At 40.2% G+C, this 5,739-nt stretch overlaps 1 pseudogene; it reads left to right on the top strand.

Moving 5' to 3' along the window:
- Positions 1-5,266, top strand: LOC102144545 (ATP synthase subunit C lysine N-methyltransferase pseudogene; annotated as a pseudogene).
- Positions 5,267-5,739: the final 473 nt, after the last annotated feature.

Raw genomic sequence — 5,739 nt, 5'->3', positions numbered from 1 at the left:
ATGGTGGAAGGGGAAGCAGGTACCTTCTGCAGAAGGTGGCAGGAGAGAGAGCATGAAGGAAGAACGGTCAAACACTTATAAAACCTTCAGATCTCATGAGAACTCACCATGATGAGAACCGGATGGGGGAAACTGCCCCATGATCCAATCACTTTCCTCCCTTGATACATGAGGATTATAGGTCCCTCCCTTGGCACGTGGGGATTACAATTCGAGATGAGATTTGGGTGGGGACACAAGAGTCAAACCATAGCACTCCCTGATCTATTGAGTCTCCCATTTTCCTATGATAGTTTACACCTTCCCCTTTCTCTTCAAACCAAGCAGCACCTCTTCCTCTATCCTCATATTCAGCTGACACCATTGTTTCTTCTTTCAACAATTAGAATTTTCACATATTCCTAGCATTAGATCTATTAAAACCAATGTTCCTGAGTCTGCACCCATAGATTATATCTTCCCTATGTTACTACAGCTCCCATCTAAAGCCATTTTCTTCATTTTGCCCTAGACTCAAGCGCTCTGTTTATTCAAAAACATTGTCCATCAATTCTTCCCTCTTTCTCTTACCTTGCAGTTTTTTCCACTCTGCTGAATTTTTCCCAGCAAAATTCTTTGAAAGAGTTATCCATATTCTTTGTCCCCAGTTCCTCTCTTGTCAAGGTCACCTATGACGTGTGTGCTGTTGATTCCAATATCCAATTGCTAATTCTCTTATTTGACCTGTGAGCAGAGTTTGACATAATTTGATGAGGCACTTTTTTCATTGAAATACTTTCTTGATTTGACCCCCCATTTCATCACACTCTTTGTTTTCCTCTTTCCTCATTCAATACTTCTTTTCGTCTCTATTCTGATATTCCATTTTCTTCTACCCTCTTAATGCTGAAATATACCACAGCCTCTCTGTGATCTCATCCAGTCTATGCCTTTAAAAACATGGACCATCTATCATATTTTTAATATCATCAGTCAAGAGTGTCTTCCAAATTCCACACTCTTCTGTCTTCCTTGTTCCTGACATCTCTCCTAGGATAGCTAACATCCATCCCAAATTTAACATGTCCAAAACAGAATCCTCAATTTTTCTCTTAAACTTACTCTATCTGGAATTTTCTTTATTTAGATGATTGTAAATTAATTCTTCCAGCTGCTACGGCTAATTTTTTTTTTTTTTTTTGAGAATGAGTCTGTCTCTATCACCCAGGCTGGAGTGCAGTGGCGTGATCTGGGCTCACTGCAACCTTCACCTCCTGTGTTGAAGCGCTTCTCCTGCCTCAGCCTCCCGAGTAGGTGAGACTATAGGAATGCGACACCATGCCAGGCTAATTTTTTTGTATTTTTTGTAGAGACGGGGTTTTACCATGTTGGTCAGGCTGGTCTCAAACTCCTGACCTCAAATGATCTGCCCACCTTGGCCTCCCAACGTGCTGGGATTGCAAGCATGACCCATGCACCCAGCCAGGTATGGCTAAAATCTTTGTAATCATTTTTTACTTTTCCCTTGATCATATACATTCCACATTCAAGCCATTAAAAATCCTATATCAATCTTCAAATTGTTAATAAATCCAGAATCCAATCACTCATCACTACCTCTGTTTCTACTATGCTTGTCTAAGCAAGTGTGATCTCTTGCTTAAATTACTGCAACAGACTATTAACATATCAGCTAGAATAATCCTTTTAAAAGGTAAGTCATATGTCACACCTCTGTTCAATTCTCAGTGATCCACCATTCACTCATGGTAAAATCCAAAGTCCTTAAATGGCTACAAGACTCGCAGGATCTGCTGGAAGTCCATCCCCTCCCCGTTCTCTCTCATATTCCATTTAATATTCTTCCCCTGCACATTCTATTTCAGTCACATTGAAATGCCTGACACACTATTGACTAGGGAATGTTGCCCTGTTGTTTTCTCTCTGCAACTCTATTCTCCCAAATATCCCCTGGCCAATTCTCTCATCTTCTTCAAGTCTTTAGTGAAATGTCATTTCCTAATGATTCCTGCTAGGTAAAGGCATAGCCACAAAATTTTTGACATTTCTCCTATCAAGGTAAAAATCCATATCCCATCCCCTTGAATAATGGATGGTGTATGACTGCTTGGACCAACAGAGTTTGGCAGACTTAGCTTTGAGACTAGCAGTTTCCACCTGGGACTCTTAGAATCCTCAGTTTCCTTGTAAGAAGTCTGATACCTTGCTTAGAAACCACCTGGAGACATCCTGACACTCCATGGAGGAAGGAGAGGGTCCCAGTTGAACCTAGGCTTCTGGTCCTCCCTGTCAAGTCCAGGCATGTGAGTAAAGTCAACTTGAACCCTCTTGGACCAGTGAAGTCATGTTGGATTTTGCAGCCCAGCCTAGCTACCAGTTGACACCAGGCAGAACAGAAGAATTGCACAGTTAAGCCCTAGCCAAATTCCTTACCCACAAAATCATGTGATATAATAAAATGGTTGTTGCTTTGAGCCATTAAAGTCTTGGGGTAGTTCATTACACAACAATCACGAAAACATTTATCCTGACTACTAATGTACAGTTGCAATTTGAGACTATATGTCTCACTTCTCACCTTGCTCTTTTTTTTCCTTCATAGTACTTATCAGCTTCTAACATATAACATATTTATTTACCATGTTTATTGTCTTTCTGTTAGTCAACATCTTTTCCCCCGATTCACCATAGTATAAACAGGAATTTATTTTTTTTCTGTTTTATTACTGATACATACCTGGCACGTAGAAATGTTCAATGTGATGGATGAGAAGTAACATATACTTTATCAGAACATATTAAAGATTTCAACAGAGCTGTCCAATAATGAGCAAGATATTTTTTAAATGATATGGTAACTATGTGGTCATACTATAGGAAAAAATAATCCAGCAATTAGCTTCATGTTCTCTGCAAAAGACATACCTGGTGACTTTCATAACAAAATGATGATGTGATTGGTGGAAAAAATTCCAATGTTATTAAAGGATATAATGTTTTTTATAGGAAAGAATATGGAAACGTATGGACTCAATTCCACAAAGTCAGGATATGACATAACATGCTACCTAATGGTGGTGTGGACTTGCCAGTCTCCAAAGATTTCCATAGGGAAACAGAGTTGTGTTTATTACCAACAGCACTAAGTGAAGATTCTGCTACACAAGGGAATCTCACCTTACCATTCTCACAGGATTTTCATCTCCTTTTTACAACCTCTGCCTATTGCCTTGTAACCTGACTATTCTAGAGACCTGAGCTATATAACTGCGCATAAGTCAGAGGCAAAATGATCCCAACATTTTCTGAATGCTTACCATGAGAGTGATGAGGCTAATGGCAATTTCCCAGGTCTAGCATCCCTCAAAAAAAGTCTGTCTGGCTGGGCGCGGTGTCTCACACCTGTAATCCCAACACTTTGGGAGGCCAAGGTGGGCGGATCACCAGATCAGGAGATCGAAACCATCCTGGCTAACATGGTGAAACCCGTCTCCACTAAAAATACCAAAAAATAGCCGGGCATGGTGGCGGGCACCTGCAGTCCCCGCTACCCGGGAGGCTGAGGCAGGAGAATGGCGTGAACCCGGGAAGCAGAGCTGGCAGTGAGCTGAGACCATGCCACTACACTCCAGCCTGGGCGACAGAGCGAGACTCCATCTCAAAAAAACAAAACAAAACAAAACAAAACAAAAAAACAAAAAAAAAAACAACCTTCAGAATCCTCTGAGATCAATTCTGCAATACTCAAGCAAGTGACAACTGCAGTTTGAAAATAAGCAAGTGGGGAAAGACACAGCAGAAAAATAAAAACGGAAGAAGCCAAATGTAGTATTATCAGAAAAAATCAAAACTCAAAGTTTAAAATGTGGCAAAGGGCTAGTTTATAATGGTTTTGTATACACACATAAAAATCTCCCCCAAAATATAAGAAATTGATAAAGCCACCATCATAGTGTCACTTTAATAAACTTGTTTCATAATTTGCATATCAAGAAGACAAAACAGATGTATACAGAAGATTTAAATAATGCAATCAACAAATATGTTATATATGTATCCATATTTATAGAACTTAATAATTTACAAAGAAAACCTTCATAAACTTATACATTAGGTAGGATTAGCCAGGATAAGGTTGACTACAGTGACAGAAACCCAAAATAATGGTGGCGTAAAGAAGATAGAAACTCCCAAAAGAGGGAAGGGGAGGCACATCCCTAGAAACACTTAAAAAAGAAAGTCAGTCAAGAAATATTCTACCTTCGACTTTTGAAGCCAACAGTTTGAAGAAATGGGACTCTCGTGGCTGTATGCTGTAGCTGTGCCATTTATAGCACCAATCCTCTGAGAAGTCTGTTTGCCTTTTGTACCTGCAACTACAAAGCAGATCAAAAATGTGAAAATGTTGCTATGCAGAGGAGGATCCCTGGTAGACATTGGTAATGGCGATGGACACATTAATAACACAGTAATAGCAGCTGCAAAGCAAAGATTTCACAGCAGTTGGTTGTGAATTAAATCAGTGGCTAGTTTGGTATTCCAAGTATCATGCTTGGCAAGAAAGTGTGCATGACTCTGCCAAATTTTATATTTCAGATTTGTGGGCAGTTACTTTTTCATAGTACTCAAACACTGTTATTTTTGGTGTGCTTCTCAGATGATGCTGCAGTTGGAGAAGAAACTTGAACTTGAGGATGATGCCAGAGTCATTGCTTGCCAGTTCCCTTTCCCCCACTGGTCCGTAGACCATGTCACCGGGGAGGGGATAGACACAGTGTGGGCATATGACCTGTGCACTTTTAGAGCAGGTGAAGCCCTGAACATCGATGCATTTCCAGCCAGTCATTCAAATATAAGCTTTAGTAAGAGTGCTCTTCTGAAATGTTCATGGTCTTCCCTGATTTCATGGAAACTTAACAGCTGTGCACCAGAGCATACTTGTCTTTGGTGTGTGACATGGTTTGGCTTTGTGTTCCCACCCAAATCTCACCTTGAATTGTAGCCTCAATAATCCCCATGTGTCAAGGAGGTAATTGGATCATGGGGGAAGTTTCCCCCATGCTGTTCTCATGATAATAAGTGAGTCTCACAAGATCTGATGGTTTTGTATGTGTCTGGCATTTCCCCTGCTTGCACTCACTCTGCGCTGCCACCCTGTGAAAAAGGTGCCTACTTCTTCTTTGCCTTCTGCTGTGATTGTAAGTTTCCTGAGGCCTCCCCAGCAATTCGGAACTGTGAGTCAATTAAACCTCTTTCCTTCATAAATTACCCAGTCTCGGGTATTTCTTCATGGTTGTGTGAAAACAGATTAATACAGTGGGAATGTATTACACACTGTATTAGTGTGAAAAATTACTAGTGTGATTAGAATGAAATGAAAAATTATTATTACTTTCCTTAACTGTGGGAGAAAACAAACAGAAGTTAAGAAAAACAGGTAGATTTAAAATCTGCTTTTAATTGTATATTCTAAGAAATGTACTTACTGCCTTTTTATGCACTTGGATGCATGAAAATATGAGTAAGTGATGGTCATATGGTCATGTTTATGGGTAGGAAAGATGTCAACAGCTCTTCATATTATAAGCAATATGGCTTAATGCCACAGATGAGGAGAAATGATTTTCTTTTTTTTTTTGAGAGGGGATCTCACTCTGTCACCCAGGCTGGAATGCAGTGGTGTGATCTTGGCTCACAGCAACTTCCGCCTCCCTGGCTCAAGCAATCCTCCCATCTCAG

The sequence above is a fragment of the Macaca fascicularis genome, chromosome 11 (assembly GCF_037993035.2).
Source record: "Macaca fascicularis isolate 582-1 chromosome 11, T2T-MFA8v1.1".
NCBI classification, from domain to species: Eukaryota; Metazoa; Chordata; class Mammalia; order Primates; family Cercopithecidae; genus Macaca; species Macaca fascicularis.
This window is presented reverse-complemented; position numbering and strand designations above follow the sequence as displayed.